The sequence below is a fragment of the Cherax quadricarinatus genome, chromosome 58 (genome assembly GCF_038502225.1).
Source record: "Cherax quadricarinatus isolate ZL_2023a chromosome 58, ASM3850222v1, whole genome shotgun sequence".
In the NCBI taxonomy this organism is placed as follows: Eukaryota; Metazoa; Arthropoda; class Malacostraca; order Decapoda; family Parastacidae; genus Cherax; species Cherax quadricarinatus.
In genome coordinates, this window is record NC_091349.1 from 21159511 (window position 1) to 21179300 (window position 19790).

Consider the following 19790-nt stretch of genomic DNA (forward strand, 5'->3'; position numbering starts at 1 on the left):
ACTAATTGTACACACAGTATAGTCACTAAGATATGAAAACAATCTTAGAGTAGGAATTATAATATAAACTTATAAAATAAAAATACAAATTGAAATGGTACTTGCAATTGCACTAGAGTCTGGTATAGGTTGTTGACAAGATCAAGAGTATAACTAGATTTAAATTGACAAAATATAATTCACAATTAAAGTACCAAAAGAATAATAGTAAAAAATAACAATGGTAATGTCTTGGTTATAATATGATAGTAAGATGGTAGACAGGTACACAGGTACACAGGTACACAGGTACACAGGTACAAAGGATAATATAAAGGTTGGAGTTGAATATACAAACTTGATAATTTGGCAACAAAATGTTATGGGAAGTATAAAATAATGTTTAATGTACAAAAGTAAAATTGACTGGTAGTAAATATGGTGTTTAATAAAATTTTAGTAAGTAATAATGATTACAAAAAAGTGAAAAAGTAATGTGTATTTCATTCAATATTGCACTGGTAGTTATACTAGAGGTTATATGGCAGTACAAGGTAATTAAGAGTACTCTAAGATAGTAAATGTGGTATTAAAACAGGTAAAGGTAATTAGACAAGTAATGGTTATTAAATGTCAAAAATGTTAAGAGTAAATTGAAATTATAGTAAAAATGATAATTATTAATTTTAGTAAGTAATATCAACTGATAGTATTTAAAAAAAATATGAGGTAGTAATATGGACAGAGAAAGTATCAATTCAGCTAATATTTAAGCAAACAATAGTAAATAAGAAAATTACATAAGGTGACTTATGCTTACTAGTAAATCACAAAATGAGGTAGTTGATTATTTAATTACTAAGAGATTGTACAATGAAATTTGAACAATAATGGAGCAAAACATTCACTACACTATGTAGGCTTTTAAGTTGGACATTGTTTAGTTATTCTCTGTAAGATCAGTATCCCTGAGAAATCGTGATAGATCATTCTCGTTCGTGATTGTGTACAGTTGACCTACATTTGTTCTCCTAACAAGAATTTTCCCATCCCGTGTGAAGCATTGGTGTATTGTGTCGTTATTCTCCCGCTTAAGTTTTCTGACTCTATACAGGAGGTTCTGACGTTTTTTGGTAAGACACTCGTTTATGTATACCTCTTTCTTTACTTTGATAGATGCAATAATTAAGTCTTTTTTCCTGTCATGTGAGTGGAATCTAAGCATAACACTTTTTCTACCATGAGATCCTAGTAACCTGGCTTCTTTTATTTCAGACTCAGGTACAATAACACTTGTTTGGTCCTTTATGATCTGCAGAGTAATTTCTTTACTGTTTGTTTGGTTCATATCACTGGGAAAAAGTGGACTGTTAACTATTACTGCGTCCGATAGTTTATCTTGTTCAGTTTTATCTTCTTGGAGAGCAAAGTAGTCACTGAACTGGTTATCTAAGTTGTTCTTCCATTCTTTTACTGCTTCTTCAACCTTTGTATTAAGAGATATTATTTGTTGAGTATGGCTATCTATGACTGTTTGGATGGTCTTGTCACAGTTAGTCATTCCTGGTGTTGATAACTTCTGTTCATGACTGAGGATTTTGTTCTCGAGTTGTGTCATCCTGGTGTCTTGTTTTGTTAGCGTCTCTCGAAGATTCATATTTTCAATAACTAAGTTGGAGATGCATGTCTTTAGGGTATCTGGATCGTTGGTCATACCTGAGAGACTACTTGGTAGGTTGAATCCGGGGAAGAGAGGGGAGGATGGGCTGGCGGCAGCCATGTTTGTTGTTATTGTTGTGGTGTCGCCTTGAGCGGTGGTGAGAGGGGTGATTGCTGGGCCGGCGTCCTCCTGGCTACACTTGTTGAATAGTTGATTTTTCGGTGTTTTCTTGCTGGCCTTGGTGCTGTTTCCTCTTAGATTGCGCCTCGGAGGAGCTGGAGGAAATTCAATATCTTTGATACATTGTGCCATTGTATTCATGTTTATGTTTTTCTGTAAATGTATTCTGTTTATTAATGTTCACATAGAATATAAAATATAGGGGATGGTAGGAGAAGAAAATATTCAAACAGCTCTGAGGAAAACCTTGAGTTTTCCCTGAGGTACGTTTATTGTCTTCTCTGAGGATGAGGGTCCCCATTCCAGCCATAGAGGTGGTACTTCCCTATATTTGTAAATGAATGGTTCAGAGAACCAACATGTTGATAAATTAGACACATGTGCAACTCTTGGGTATCTTTATTGAGGAAACGTTTCGCCACACAGTGGCTTCATCAGTCCATACGTAGGAGAAACTTGAAGAACAGGAGGAGAATGAGGTAATCAGTCCCTCAACCTTGAGTCGATGTGTTCAGTCCATCAATCTTGAATAGAATACGGCATATCAGCGGAGAAGCAGCTTATAAACCGTATGGCAGGAGAGGTGCAGCAGTCATAGGTCGTGTCACATTTGTTCAATGTGGAAGTAGGTCGTGCCCAAGAATTAGGCAAGCGAAGAATTCCTAAGTATTAAGATCCCAAGATTGATGGACTGAACACATCGACTCAAGGTTGAGGGACTGATTACCTCATTCTCCTCCTGTTCTTCAAGTTTCTCAAGTTTCTCCTACGTATGGACTGATGAAGCCACTGTGTGGCGAAACGTTTCCTCAATAAAGATACCCAAGAGTTGCACATGTATCTAATTTATCAACATGTCGGTTCTCTGAACCATTCATTTACAAATCTGTCAGACACTGCAACTTCTTGGGATCTTAATACTTAGGAATTCTTCGCTTGCCTAATTCTTGGGCACGACCTACTTCCACATTGAACAAATGTGACACGACCTATGACTGCTGCACCTCTCCTGCCATACGGTTTATAAGCTGCTTCTCTGCTGATATGCCGTATTCTATTCAAGATTGATGGACTGAACACATCGACTCAAGGTTGAGGGACTGATTACCTCATTCTCCTCCTGTTCTTCAAGTTTCTCCTACGTATGGACTGATGAAGCCACTGTGTGGCGAAACGTTTCCTCAGTAAAGATACCCAAGAGTTGCACATGTGTCTAATTTATCAACTTCCCTATATATATACAGTATATATATATATATATATGTATGTCGTCGTGCCGAATATGTAAAACTATTCTATTCTATTCTATTCTATTTGATTCGCCGGTATGGTATTTCGGCCCGGGTCTCTTCCATTTTGGTGACCCGGCATTGGCTCCCTTGGGTAGGGAAGTGTCGTTTATCTTTACTTGCACCTGCGTGGCAGGTCTTCAGCAGGAAGGGGGGGTACCTCACCGGCTCTATGGCCAGATGACGTACCAAACATTAGTGTGCACTAACAGCAGCTGGTGTGCAGTGCAATGGAGGCCCAAAGCAGGCCCTCGCAGCAACTTCAGCTGGGGTGGGGGGCGGATGACGTGCAATGAGTGGAAGTGAGGTTTTTAAGTCCCTGACAGCTAAGTACACAAGATGTGCTGCCTCATCCACTCGGGCCTGCCCCACTGGGGTCATTGGGAAGTGTCTACGGTGAAGGGGCATCGTAGCCGGGCAGTCTAACAGGTAGTGCACCAAGGGCTTCAGAACCATTCGGTCACAATGGGCACAGAGCTCCTCTCATGCCCGTTCAATAATCCGTGCAGTGGTGGGATACCCTAAGTGTAGGCGGTGGATATGCACCCTCATTTCTCTGGACTGTGTCCGAACACTTGGAGGGGGCGCCCTGTGGGTCGCCCTGACATACCAACAGAGGCTCCGTGAATCCCTAGGGTCAGGAAATGGGCGCCTGGCCGCACCGGCAGCCCAGAGCGCAATCTGGCTGAGGCTGATGGAGATTGCAGCACAGGCTGTGTCTCGAGGGTTGCAGTCCTAGCAGCCTCATCTGCAGCATCATTGCCAGGGATACCCACATGGCTAGGGATCCAGTTGATGGTAGCCCTGCGACCCTGGGCCATGAGAGTCTGCAGGTCACCCCGGATGGATGTGATTAAGTGTATGTTGTCCTTTGCCTCTCTGTGCATAAGCGCTTGGATCGCTGCCTTGGAATCAACGTGGATGATGGGGGGATGCTGATGTTCTGCAAGAGCATGCTGCAGAGCTTGATGGGTCTGAGAGGCGCCAACCTGCTGTCAGATTGCTATGGAATATCCCAGCAGCTGTGCGGCCTGCCACTGGGTCTCTGGAGCCATCGGTGTAATATGGCACACACCCTGGGCCTTCCACACCCACGATGCTAGCCGAGGCAAGTCGTTACAGAATGTCCGGGGTGCAATGCCTCTTGCTGTCTGGTAGGGTTGTCCAGTGCACTGCAAACAGCTCTGGTGCCCAAGGGGGTGGCACCGTGTAGTTCACTGCAATGTCATGGGCAGGAGCTTCCGTGTGGCATCTGCTACTGACCACATCCATCGGTGGCAGGGATGCAGTGGAATGACCTGTCCCTGGTGGACCCATAAATCTCTCATCAATTTGTCAGCCCCTGGGAGTCGGAGATACTTTGCGATCCTCTTGGCAGCTACCAGTTGGATCCTGTCTTCAAGAGGCTGTAGCTGCACCTCAAGGTTCAGAGCCACTGCATTGGCCCTCCTAGGAGCCCCAAGCATGGCCTGTACAGCTGTGTTCTGGATGACACAGAGGGATTTGATGTTTGTTGGTCTGGCATGAACCAGAGGAAGTGCCCCATAGTCAACGAGGGAGCACATTGCCTGGATATAGAACAACCTCATGACCTCGAGGCTGGCCCCAACCCTAGGGTTGGCCATGGCACTCAATGCCCTGACCCTCTGCAGAGCCCTGTCTTTAATGTGGTGCACATGTTTCTGGAAGGTGAGGTGCCTGCCAATGTAGATGCCAAGGTACCTATAACTGTGAATCCACTCCAGGTCGATGCCCAGAACCCGCAGCCTCTGACTGGGCACCCTGGTGCGAAGGATCATGGCTTTGGATTTTGCTGCAGATATCTTGAGCCCCAAGTGATGGCAAGTGGAAGCCAGCAGATCAAGGTCCTCCTGGGCACGCTGCAAAAGCCGGCGCTTCCTAGGTACGACAAGTGCCAGGTCATCGGCATAGCTGTGGAGGAAGGTGCCTCTGGAGAAAGGCAGGTGCACCAGCTAGTGCATCAGTACATTGAACAGGGTGGGACTAAGCACCCCGCCCTGTGGAGTGCTGTTGTCCAGGGTCTTGAGAGAAGAGGCATGCCCCTGGAAGCGTACCCGGGCCCACGTGTCCTGGAGATAGGAACGAAGCCATGAAAGCAGCCTGCCTTTAACCCCCCTGTGAGCCAAGAGTGAGAGGATGGCAGGTGCACTGGCTAGCTCAAAAGCTTTCTCGAGGTCAAGAAAGACAACAGTGTGGGCTTGGGCATCCGACCCAGTGCCGGCCAGAAGAGTGGTAAGGCTTTCGAAAGTGCCCACTCCACTGGTGAAGCCATAGAGATGTTTATGAGGAGGGCCAAGCTTCCACCTCACGTGCTCCAACACCATCCTTTCAGACACCTTCGAGATGCAACTGGTGAGGGAGATGGGTCTCATACTGCCAGGAACCCCAGGCTTAAAAATCGGTATGATGTCAGCCTCCTTCCATATGACACGGAGTTTGCCAGCTAACCAAGTCCGGTTGACGACCCCCAGGACAGCCATAGGTGATACCATCATGTCCCGGTGTAGTGTCCCGATGAGATGTGAAGGCTGCCTGGAGTTCCTGGTCGGTGAAGTCTTCATCCGTGATGTCCTTAGCCTGGCATGCCGCTTGGATCACCATCATCCTTCTAGGAAGGAGGGTGGCTTGGAGGTCCTGGAGATCCTGAGGCAGTTGAGCCATGGCCGCTCTGGAGGTGAAAAGGTCCACCAGACGTTCTGCCTCCGTTGCGGAGTCTGGGTGCAACCGAGCCACACTGCCACACTGCCCAGTGGCCAATCGCAACTTGGTCCAAATCTCAGATAAAGTGGAGTAGCTGAAGGAGGCACACCGCTCGAACCATTTAGCCTGCCGGACCCTGTGTGAGATATGGCGTGCATGCTGCACCACTTCCCTGAGCAAATGCATGGACTCAACGGTGGGATTATGCCTGTGCATCTTGCGTACGACATTGATGCGGTGGTTCTGCTCCCTGATGTCTTCATTGTAAAACCACCAATCACGTTTATATAACCCTCCGCCTGTAATCTTAGGTATGGCTGCCTCAGCTGCACAGTTGAAAGCCACCTGCAAGCTTTGAGCCGCATCATATGGGTCTTCCAGAAGAGGAGACTCTGCCCACCAGTGCTCAATGACCTCCTGGAAGCACTGCCAGTCGGCCTTTTTTAGATTCCATCTGGGGGTAGGTGTGGGGAGCGGGCAACGCTGGACCATCAGCATGGTGACCACTGCAAAGTGATCACTAGTGAGACGGGGGTGGACCTCCCATCTCGCACTCGAGAGCAATCGCCTAGAGATGAGTGTGACGTCCAAGCAGCCACCGTAGTGATGGGTTGGCTCACCATTATTGAGGAGGGCGATCTCAGGGACCTCCTCCAGCACAGCTGCAAGGTGCCTCCCAGCTGCGTTGGTAGGAGAGACAGAAGAAAGTATTGGGTGGTGGGCACTGTCATCCCCAGCCACAACAAGACCCTCCCGTGGGGCGAGTGCTGCCACCTCTGAAATGTCAAGGGTGTATCGAGAGCTTCTGTAAATATTGTAAACCAAGAGAGGTCCATCCGGTAGGTGTAGGGTGACAGCCTGAACCTCTACGCCCTCCCCACAGTTGATGGGGTCATTGGAGTTTGAATGAGGGATAGTGGTCCTGACGTAGATCGCCGTGCCCCTGCCAGTCCCTTCCAGGCGCTGAAGGTAGGCCGAGAATCCCGGGATACATGGCTGCATTTGATGTGACGAATTGGTAAGTGTCTCCTGGAACAGGAAGACATCAACCTCATCCTGAACTGCAGCTTCAATCACTAAGTGAATTTTCCACTGCAGCCCGTAAATGTTCCACTGGAGGATCTTCAAGGGCCGCAGAGGAGGCCCTCGGATTCCATCTCTGCCTGAGACTCGTCGTCCATTGTTGGCGACTCCGGGGCCTCCTCCATCACAGACTGGAAGGACTCCTGGATGATGGCATGAAGTTCCATTGAGTACTTCCTGTCCGGTAGAACCACACCCAGTATCCATGACAGGAGCTGTCTGCAGGCGCCCCTGTCCTCTGCCGGCGGCAGCAGGCGACAGAGGAGTGCTGAGATGACCCCGATGGTTTTCTTCAGTCGATCGGGAAATGATTCGACCATTACCTCCGCAGGCATTGAGCTGGACGACCCGTCGAGTCGGTGCTGGGTCACTGGGTATGTCTGGGAGGCTGTTGACAGTGCAGCAGCATAAGCTGGGTGCACCCTGGGCCCGGCCTGAGTGGCCATGGGCTTCTGGGTCCCCTGGCGGGGAACCTCTGCCTGACTCTTGCCGCTCACAGTAGGGGCCTGCCCTTGGGAAGAGGCCTGCTGGCGGTATGGCAAGGAATGTTGGTGCCCAGCTGGGACCTGCTGGGCAGTGTGCCTGGCCTGTGGCTGTTTTTCTCATTGATTCTGTCTTCTTGGCCACCTTACCATCTGACCCCCTAGTTGACCGCGCTGCTTCAAGCCAGTGCGTGCCCCCTGATGCAACTGCCGGGAGCCCAGTGCCGGGAACTCACTGGTATTGCCCTCCTGCAGTATCTGGGGAACCGCGGTCGGAGCCCATACCGACTGTTGCTGGGTGGTTCCAAGGCTGGGTGGCGTCGGGGCTGTCAGGTTGTTCCGATGGCAAACCTGCTGCCAGTGCTGCACCATCACAGGACAGCTCCGGTTCCAGGCATGGTGCCTCTTTGAGCAGTTGGCACACTTGGGCTCCGGCCGAAGGGCTTTGCCAGTTGGTTGCTGAGGATGGCAATGCAGTCCTTCGAGTCGTGTGCCTTGCTGCACACACCACACTTCTTCTCTCGCTGGAAGGTGGCTGCAATATGATTGAACCCCTGAAGCAAAAAAAGTCTCCTTCCGGTCTAGGACCTTCTACAGAGTGACTCCCTTTTCACACCTAGGTGTTACTTCCGGTTTGACCTTGACCTTGACCTCGCCCTCGAGACTACCTCACCCTTGACCCCCCAACCAATACCCCCGCCCACGACCCCCCCCTTCGCGACCCCCGCCCGCGCCTTCTGCTGCGCCTTCTGCAGCATCGTCCGGATCGCCCCCGCGTCTCGAATTTTTTTCCGATTTTTTTCGAATTTTTTTTGAATTTCATTTTCTTGTGCTCTCCATCTCCTCGGACTTTTTAAGGTTCCCCCTCCGACTTTCACCCCCATCCCAAAATTTCTCGAAATCAAAGTCTCCATCTCCTCGGATCAAGTTTTTTTTAGATCCCCCCTATGGGGTTTTCGAAATTCTCCATCTCCTTGGATCAAGGATTTTTGGATTGTCCCTCCTTCCACCCCCAACCCCCACCTCAAATTTTTCTCGATAATACAAGTTTTGGATTCCCCCCCATGGGGGTTTTCGAAATTCCCCCTCCGACTTTCACCCCCCACCCCCCAATCCCAAAATTTCTCAATATTACCAAGACTCGATCTCCTCGGATCAAATTTTTAAGGTTCCCCCTCCCACTTTCACCCACCCACCCATTCCCCCTCCGACTTTCACCCCCCAACCCCCAAAATTTCTCGATAATACCAAGTTTCCAATTCCTCGGATCAAATTTTTGAGGTTCCCCCTCTCACTTTCACCCCCATCCCAAAATTTCTCGATAATACAAGTTTTTTGGATTCCCCCCTATGGGGTTTCGAAATTCTTATGATCTCCTCGAATCAAGTTTTTGAATTGCCCCTCCCACTTTCACCCCCATCCCAAAAATTTCTCGATAATACAAGTTTTTGGATTCTCCCCTATGAGGTTTTCGAAATTCTTATGATCTCCCCGGATCAAATTTTTAAGGTTCCCCCTCCCACTTTCACCCCCCACCCCCCCACCCCCATTTCCCCAAAATTTCTCGATAATACAAGTTTTTGGATTCCCCACTATGGGGGTTTCGAAATTCTTATGATCTCCTCGGATCAAGTTTTTTGGATCCCCCCTATGGGGTTTTCGAAATTCTCCATCTCCTTGGATCAAGGTTTTTTTGATTGTCCCTCCTTCCACCCCCAACCCCCATTTCCCAAAATTTCTCGATAATAAAAAGGACTCTACTTCCTCGGATCAAATTTTCTCGATAATGCAAGTTTTTGGATTCCCCCCTATGGGGTTTTCGAAATTCTCCAATTCCTCGGATCAAGTTTTTGGAATCCCCCCCCTATGGGGTAAGTATTCAAATGAACTCCTCCTATGGGGGCATGCTTACTACAGGTCTAAACAAGTCAAATGACCTAAGAAGGGTGTTTACTCGGCGGTCAGTGACGTCACGCGCACACAGGTTGAATCAGGTCGACCCTATGTCAGTGACGTCACGCGATGACCCCACACACACAGGTTGAAACTTGTTGAGCCTTTTAGTTCATTAAAGTTAATAAGCGGACATAGTACCTACATCATAGGGAAAACATTTTCACTCTTAACCCAAATTTTTCATCATCAGAAAGTCGCCTTTTTTTCGTTAATACCCACAATTTCTTTACAAAATACAACACAACATTATCACAAAAAACTAACTCAAACTAACCCAAAGTTAATAAGGGGACACAGTACATCAGAAAAAGTCACAAAAACTAACTCAAACACTTTTACTTTGAACATCACCAAAACACTCTCATAAATCATTTGAATACTCACATAAACACATTTGAACACCTTCAAAACACTCTTGAACACCTTCAAAAACACCTTTGAACATTTTCAATCAACACTGAAACACTTCCAAAAAACACAATTTGAATACTCCCAATTACACCACTGAATACTACTAAAACACCACTGAATTCAATCAAAACACCCTTCAACACCTTCAAACACCCTTGAACACCTTCAAAACACTCTTGAACACCTTCAAAAACACCTTTGAACATTTCCAATCAACACTGAAACACTTCCAAAAAACACAATTTGAGTACTCCCAATTACACCACTGAATACTACTAAAACACTGCTGAATTCAATCAAAACACCCTTCAGCACCTTCAAACACCCTTGAACACCTTCAAAACACTCTTGAACACCATCAAAAACACCTTTGAACATTTCCAATCAACACTGAAACACTTCCAAAAAACACAATTTGAGTACTCCCAATTACACCACTGAATACTACTAAAACACCGCTGAATTCAATCAAAACACCCTTCAACACCTTCAAAACACCTTTGAACACCTTCAAAACACCTTTGAACACCTTCCAAACACTCTCACAATCATTTGAACACACTCAAAACACCTTTGAATAACCTCAAAACACCTTTGAACACCTTCAAAACACCCTTGAACACCTTCAAAACACCCTTGATCACCTTCAAAAAACAACATTTGAACACACTCAAAACACCTTTGAACACCTTTGAACATTTCCAAAACACTATTTGAGTACTCCCAATTACACCACTGAATACTACTAAAACACGCTGAATTCAATCAAAACACCCTTGATCACCTTCAAAAAACAACATTTGAACACACTCAAAACACCTTTGAACACCTTTGAACATTTCCAAAACACTATTTGAGTACTCCCAAATAAGATTTGACATCTCTAATTTATCTGCACTTACACATTTCATTAAATTACAACTCATAACTCAGTCTCCAGACTAGGCATTTTCTCGTTTTTACCCTTTTAGTTCATTAAAGTTAATAAGAGGACATAGTACCTACATCACAGGGAAAACATTTTCACTCTTAACCCAAATTTTTCATCATCAGAAAGTCGCCTTTTTTTCGTTAATACCCACAATTTCTTTACAAAATACAACACAACATTATCACAAAAAACTAACTCAAACTAACCCAAAGTTAATAAGGGGACACAGTACATCAGAAAAAGTCACAAAAACTAACTCAAACACTTTTACTTTGAACATCACCAAAACACTCTCATAAATCATTTGAATACTCACATAAACACATTTGAACACCTTCAAAACACTCTTGAACACCTTCAAAAACACCTTTGAACATTTTCAATCAACACTGAAACACTTCCAAAAAACACAATTTGAGTACTCCCAATTACACCACTGAATACTACTAAAACACCACTGAATTCAATCAAAACACCCTTCAACACCTTCAAACACCCTTGAACACCTTCAAAACACTCTTGAACACCTTCAAAAACACCTTTGAACATTTCCAATCAACACTGAAACACTTCCAAAAAACACAATTTGAGTACTCCCAATTACACCACTGAATACTACTAAAACACTGCTGAATTCAATCAAAACACCCTTCAGCACCTTCAAACACCCTTGAACACCTTCAAAACACTCTTGAACACCATCAAAAACACCTTTGAACATTTCCAATCAACACTGAAACACTTCCAAAAAACACAATTTGAGTACTCCCAATTACACCACTGAATACTACTAAAACACCGCTGAATTCAATCAAAACACCCTTCAACACCTTCAAAACACCTTTGAACACCTTCAAAACACCTTTGAACACCTTCCAAACACTCTCACAATCATTTGAACACACTCAAAACACCTTTGAATAACCTCAAAACACCTTTGAACACCTTCAAAACACCCTTGAACACCTTCAAAACACCCTTGATCACCTTCAAAAAACAACATTTGAACACACTCAAAACACCTTTGAACACCTTTGAACATTTCCAAAACACTATTTGAGTACTCCCAATTACACCACTGAATACTACTAAAACACGCTGAATTCAATCAAAACACCCTTGATCACCTTCAAAAAACAACATTTGAACACACTCAAAACACCTTTGAACACCTTTGAACATTTCCAAAACACTATTTGAGTACTCCCAAATAAGATTTGACATCTCTAATTTATCTGCACTTACACATTTCATTAAATTACAACTCATAACTCAGTCTCCAGACTAGGCATTTTCTCGTTTTTACCCTTTTAGTTCATTAAAGTTAATAAGAGGACATAGTACCTACATCATAGGGAAAACATTTTCACTCTTAACCCAAATTTTTCATCATCAGAAAGTCGCCTTTTTTTCGTTAATACCCACAATTTCTTTACAAAATACAACACAACATTATCACAAAAAACTAACTCAAACTAACCCAAAGTTAATAAGGGGACACAGTACATCAGAAAAAGTCACAAAAACTAACTCAAACACTTTTACTTTGAACATCACCAAAACACTCTCATAAATCATTTGAATACTCACATAAACACATTTGAACACCTTCAAAACACTCTTGAACACCTTCAAAAACACCTTTGAACATTTTCAATCAACACTGAAACACTTCCAAAAAACACAATTTGAGTACTCCCAATTACACCACTGAATACTACTAAAACACCACTGAATTCAATCAAAACACCCTTCAACACCTTCAAACACCCTTGAACACCTTCAAAACACTCTTGAACACCTTCAAAAACACCTTTGAACATTTCCAATCAACACTGAAACACTTCCAAAAAACACAATTTGAGTACTCCCAATTACACCACTGAATACTACTAAAACACTGCTGAATTCAATCAAAACACCCTTCAGCACCTTCAAACACCCTTGAACACCTTCAAAACACTCTTGAACACCATCAAAAACACCTTTGAACATTTCCAATCAACACTGAAACACTTCCAAAAAACACAATTTGAGTACTCCCAATTACACCACTGAATACTACTAAAACACCGCTGAATTCAATCAAAACACCCTTCAACACCTTCAAAACACCTTTGAACACCTTCAAAACACCTTTGAACACCTTCCAAACACTCTCACAATCATTTGAACACACTCAAAACACCTTTGAATAACCTCAAAACACCTTTGAACACCTTCAAAACACCCTTGAACACCTTCAAAACACCCTTGATCACCTTCAAAAAACAACATTTGAACACACTCAAAACACCTTTGAACACCTTTGAACATTTCCAAAACACTATTTGAGTACTCCCAATTACACCACTGAATACTACTAAAACACGCTGAATTCAATCAAAACACCCTTGATCACCTTCAAAAAACATTTGAACACACTCAAAACACCTTTGAACACCTTTGAACATTTCCAAAACACTATTTTAGTACTCCCAAAAAAGATTTGACATCTCTAATTTATCTGCACTTACACATTTCATTAAATTACAACTCATCCCTCAGCCTCCAGACTAGGCATTTTCTCGTTTTTACCCTTTTAGTTCATTAAAGAAAACATTTTCACTCTTAACCCAAATTTTTCATCATCAGAAAGTCGCATTTTTTTCGTTAATACCCACAATTTCTTTACAAAATACAACACAACATTATCACAAAAAACTAACTCAAACTAACCCAAAGTTAATAAGGGGACACAGTACATCAGAAAAAGTCACAAAAACTAACTCAAACACTTTTACTTTGAACATCACCAAAACACTCTCATAAATCATTTGAATACTCACATAAACACCTTTGAACACCTTCAAAAACACCTTTGAACATTTTCAATCAACACTGAAACACTTCCAAAAAACACAATTTGAGTACTCCCAATTACACCACTGAATACTACTAAAACACCGCTGAATTCAATCAAAACACCCTTCAACACCTTCAAACACCCTTGAACACCTTCAAAACACTCTTGAACACCTTCAAAAACACCTTTGAACATTTCCAATCAACACTGAAACACTTCCAAAAAACACAATTTGAGTACTCCCAATTACACCACTGAATACTACTAAAACACCGCTGAATTCAATCAAAACACCCTTCAACACCTTCAAACACCCTTGAACACCTTCAAAACACTCTTGAACACCTTCAAAAACACCTTTGAACATTTCCAATCAACACTGAAACACTTCCAAAAAACACAATTTGAGTACTCCCAATTACACCACTGAATACTACTAAAACACCGCTGAATTCAATCAAAACACCCTTCAACACCTTCAAAACACCTTTGAACACCTTCAAAACACCTTTGAACACCTTCAAAACACTCTCATAATCATTTGAACACACTCAAAACACCTTTGAATAACCTCAAAACACCTTTGAACATTTCCAAAACACTATTTGAGTACTCCCAATTACACCACTGAATACTACTAAAACACGCTGAATTCAATCAAAACACCCTTGATCACCTTCAAAAAACAACATTTGAACACACTCAAAACACCTTTGAACACCTTTGAACATTTCCAAAACACTATTTGAGTACTCCCAATTACACCACTGAATACTACTAAAACACGCTGAATTCAATCAAAACACCCTTGATCACCTTCAAAAAACAACATTTGAACACACTCAAAACACCTTTGAACACCTTTGAACATTTCCAAAACACTATTTGAGTACTCCCAAATAAGATTTGACATCTCTAATTTATCTGCACTTACACATTTCATTAAATTACAACTCATCCCTCAGTCTCCAGACTAGGCATTTTCTCGTTTTTACCCTTTTAGTTCATTAAAGTTATTAAGGGGACACAATACATCAGAAAAAAAGTCACAAAAACTAACTCAAACACTTTACTTTGAACATCCCCAAAACACTCTCATAATCATTTGAATACTCACATAAACACCCTTGAACACCTTCAAAACACCTTTGAATATCGTTTTTAAACTAATTTCATCACAACCCACTTATATCATCTTTTTTTCGGTAACTCTAATTCGACTACACTACCCTCATCAATTACCAACAAATTTTACTCGTTTTAACTAATGTCATCACTGTAACCAAGATTTTCACAAAAAACTCTATGACACCTAACACACACGCACACACACACCCCACAACACCCACAACACCCACAACCCACATTTTTTTCTCGTTTTAACTAATTTCATCAGAAAGTCACAACAACAACAACCCACAACCCACAACACCCACAACACCCACAACCCACAACACCCACAACACCCACAACCCACAGCACCCACAACACCCACAACCCACAACACCCACAACCCACAATTTTTTCTCGTTTTAACTAATTTCATCAGAAAAAGGCACAACACCCACAACCCACTTCACCCACACCCCACAACACCCCACATCACCCACATCCCACAATTTTTTCTCGTTTTAACTAATTTCATCAGAAAAAGTCACAAAAACAACCCACTTATATCATCTTTTTCGGTATCTCTAATTCGACTACATTACCCACAACCCTCATCAATTACCAATTTATTCACATTTTTTTCCCCTTCTTTTTACTGAATCTTAAAAGTAATACACATTCCTCCCTACAGTACTAAAATTCTAATAAAATCCTCTCCATACCCATCTCCTTGTATCCACATAAATTAATATTATACTCGCATCAACTACCCAACTATTGCGACATGTTTCAACACCCTCCATTCTTTTCCAATATATCATAACTTTTCATTTCTATAATTTCTTTTTAAAATATTCACACATTACCTTTATATTCAGTAAAATCTCCCCATATTTCTAATTACAACCCTCCCCATACACCTCGCCATCTCACCCGCATTTCTTCACATCCACTCACCCATCTCCCAACACACCTCTTCTGAACAAACACAAAATCACATTTCACATCCACAAATGCATCTCAAATCCACTAAAATCACTATAATCAAGATATTCACAAAACTCTATGACCACCTAACACACACACACACACACACACACACACACACACACACACACACACACACACACACACACACACACACCTACCTAACCTTAACCTAACCTAACCTAACCTAGCCTAACCTAACCTAACCTAACCTAACCTAACCTATCTTAACCTAACCTAACCTAACCTAGCCGAACCTATCCTAACCGTTCCTAACCTATCCTAACCTAACCTTACCTAACCCAACCTAACCTAACCTAACCCAACCTAACCTAACCTACCCTACCCTAACCTACTATCCTAACCTAAAATATATTGGAACACTTCCAAAATACATTAGAGTACTCCAGAATTACTTTGAACGACTCCATTTTTGGATATTTCCAAATTAGTTTTGAAAACTTTATCGTAAAATCGAACATTATTTTCTTGTTGGTAAACACACTCAATGGTAGAAATATTTACTCGATTTCCGAATAGAAACACTTTCCTCGCTCTGAGAGACTCATTGAGCTTATATGCCTTACCCCAAAAGTATTGCGTCATGATTTTTGTACACCCCTTCCCCCTCCGACGCCACCATGTAATGCGGTTCACACCCAAGGTAGAAAATCACACGGCCATCTCCTTACCCTACACCTGCGTCAACTCAGGACAGACAGACGCCATGAAATGCGGTTCACATCCAAGGTAGATTTAAGATAATCATCGCCTTACCGAACACCTGAATCAACTCACCTAACCGAACCTAACCTAACCTATCCTAGCCTAACCTAACCTAGCCTAACCTAACCTAACCTAACCTAACCTAACCTAACCTAACCTAACCTAACCTAACCTAACCTAACCTAACCTAACCTAACTTAACCTAACCTAACCTAACCTATCTTAACCTAACCTAACCTAACCTAACCTAACCTATCCTAACCTAACCTAACCTAACATACCCTAACCTAACTTATCCTAACCTAACCTAACCGAACCTAACCTAACCTAACCTAACCTAACTTAACCTATCCTAACCTAACCTTACCTAACCTAGCCTAACCTAACCTATCCTAACCTAACCTAACCTAACCTAACCTAACACCATCAAACACCTCCGAATACTCCCCAAAACACTACTGATTACTACCAAATCACCACTGAATACTACCAAATCACCGTCAAAATCACCAGAAACTAAGTTTAACATCACCATCCAACTTCCTTTTTATAGAAATCCCCTCAAATCACTATATCCAAGAACCCAACCTAACCTAACCTTTCCTAACCTAACCCAACCTAACCTAACCTAACCTAACCGAACCTAACCTAACCTTACCTAACCTAACCTAACCGAACCTAACCTAACCTAGCCTAACCTAACCTAACCTAACCGAACCTATCCTAACCTAACCTAACCTAACCTAACACCATCAAACACCTCCGAATACTCCCCAAAACACTACTGATTACTACCAAATCACCACTGAATACTACCAAATCACCGTCAAAATCACCAGAAACTAAGTTTAACATCACCATCCAACTTCCTTTTTATAGAAATCCCCTCAAATCACTATATCCAAGAACCCAACCTAACCTAACCTTTCCTAACCTAACCCAACCTAACCTAACCTAACCTAACCGAACCTAACCTAACCTTACCTAACCTAACCTAACCGAACCTAACCTAACCTAGCCTAACCTAACCTAACCTAACCGAACCTATCCTAACCTAACCTAACCTAACCTAACACCATCAAACACCTCCGAATACTCCCCAAAACACTACTGATTACTACCAAATCACCACTGAATACTACCAAATCACCGTCAAAATCACCAGAAACTAAGTTTAACATCACCATCCAACTTCCTTTTTATAGAAATCCCCTCAAATCACTATAACCAAGAACCCAACCTAACCTAACCTTTCCTAACCTAACCGAACCTAACCTAACATTACCCAACCTAACCTAACCTTACCTAACCTAGCCTAACCTAACCTATCCTAACCTAACCTAACCTAACCTAACACCATCAAACACCTCCGAATACTCCCCAAAACACTACTGATTACTACCAAATCACCTAACCTAACCTAACCTAACCTAACCGAACCGAACCTAACATTACCCAACCTAACCTAACTTATCCTAACCTAACCTAACTTATCCTAACCTAACCTAACCTAACACCATCAAACACCTCCGAATACTCCCCAAAACACTACTGATTACTACCAAATCACCTAACCTAACCTAACTTATCCTAACCTAACCTAACCTAACCTAACCTAACTTATCCTAACCTAACCTAACCTAACCTAACCTAACTTATCCTAACCTAACCTAACCTAACCTAGCCTAACCTAACCTAACCTAACCTGACCTAACTTATCCTAACCTAACCTAACCTAACCTAACTTATCCTAACCTAACCTAACCTAACCTAACACCTTCAAACACCTCCGAATACTCCCAAAACACTACTGATTACTACCAAATCACCACTGAATACTACCAAATCACCGTCAAAATCACCAGAAACTAAGTTTATCATCACCATCCAACATCCTTTTTATAGAATGAATATTCTTACCGCATTTTATGTTGCATATCACATTTCCTCTTCCACATCATCCCTAAACATCCTTCCTTATTCATTCCGTATATCTCCTAGAGTTGTTTTAACCCCCGACGGACCCATCACGACGTAGGAGCCAGAGGAACCATCACCACTCCAACACCACCTACTACACTCTGGCTCCTAATGTCATGATGGTCCCGTCGGGGGTTAAAACAACTCTAGGAGATATACGGAATGAATAAGGAAGGATGTTTAGGGATGATGTGGAAGAGGAAATGTGATATGCAACATAAAATGCGGTAAGAATATTCATTCTATAAAAAGGATGTTGGATGGTGATGATAAACTTAGTTTCTGGTGATTTTGACGGTGATTTGGTAGTATTCAGTGGTGATTTGGTAGTAATCAGTAGTGTTTTGGGAGTATTCGGAGGTGTTTGAAGGTGTTAGGTTAGGTTAGGTTAGGTTAGGATAAGTTAGGTTAGGTTAGGTTAGGTTAGGATAAGTTAGGTCAGGTTAGGTTAGGTTAGGTTAGGCTAGGTTAGGTTAGGTTAGGTTAGGATAAGTTAGGTTAGGTTAGGTTAGGTTAGGTTAGGATAAGTTAGGTTAGGTTAGGTTAGGTTAGGTTAGGTTAGGATAAGTTAGGTTAGGTTAGGTGATTTGGTAGTAATCAGTAGTGTTTTGGGGAGTATTCGGAGGTGTTTGATGGTGTTAGGTTAGGTTAGGTTAGGATAAGTTAGGTTAGGTTAGGATAAGTTAGGTTAGGTTGGGTAATGTTAGGTTCGGTTCGGTTAGGTTAGGTTAGGTTAGGTTAGGTGATTTGGTAGTAATCAGTAGTGTTTTGGGGAGTATTCGGAGGTGTTTGATGGTGTTAGGTTAGGTTAGGTTAGGTTAGGATAGGTTAGGTTAGGCTAGGTTAGGTAAGGTTAGGTTAGGTTGGGTAATGTTAGGTTAGGTTCGGTTAGGTTAGGAAAGGTTAGGTTAGGTTGGGTTCTTGGTTATAGTGATTTGAGGGGATTTCTATAAAAAGGAAGTTGGATGGTGATGTTAAACTTAGTTTCTGGTGATTTTGACGGTGATTTGGTAGTATTCAGTGGTGATTTGGTAGTAATCAGTAGTGTTTTGGGGAGTATTCGGAGGTGTTTGATGGTGTTAGGTTAGGTTAGGTTAGGTTAGGATAGGTTCGGTTAGGTTAGGTTAGGTTAGGCTAGGTTAGGTTAGGTTCGGTTAGGTTAGGTTAGGTAAGGTTAGGTTAGGTTCGGTTAGGTTAGGTTAGGTTAGGTTGGGTTAGGTTAGGAAAGGTTAGGTTAGGTTGGGTTCTTGGATATAGTGATTTGAGGGGATTTCTATAAAAAGGAAGTTGGATGGTGATGTTAAACTTAGTTTCTGGTGATTTTGACGGTGATTTGGTAGTATTCAGTGGTGATTTGGTAGTAATCAGTAGTGTTTTGGGGAGTATTCGGAGGTGTTTGATGGTGTTAGGTTAGGTTAGGTTAGGTTAGGATAGGTTCGGTTAGGTTAGG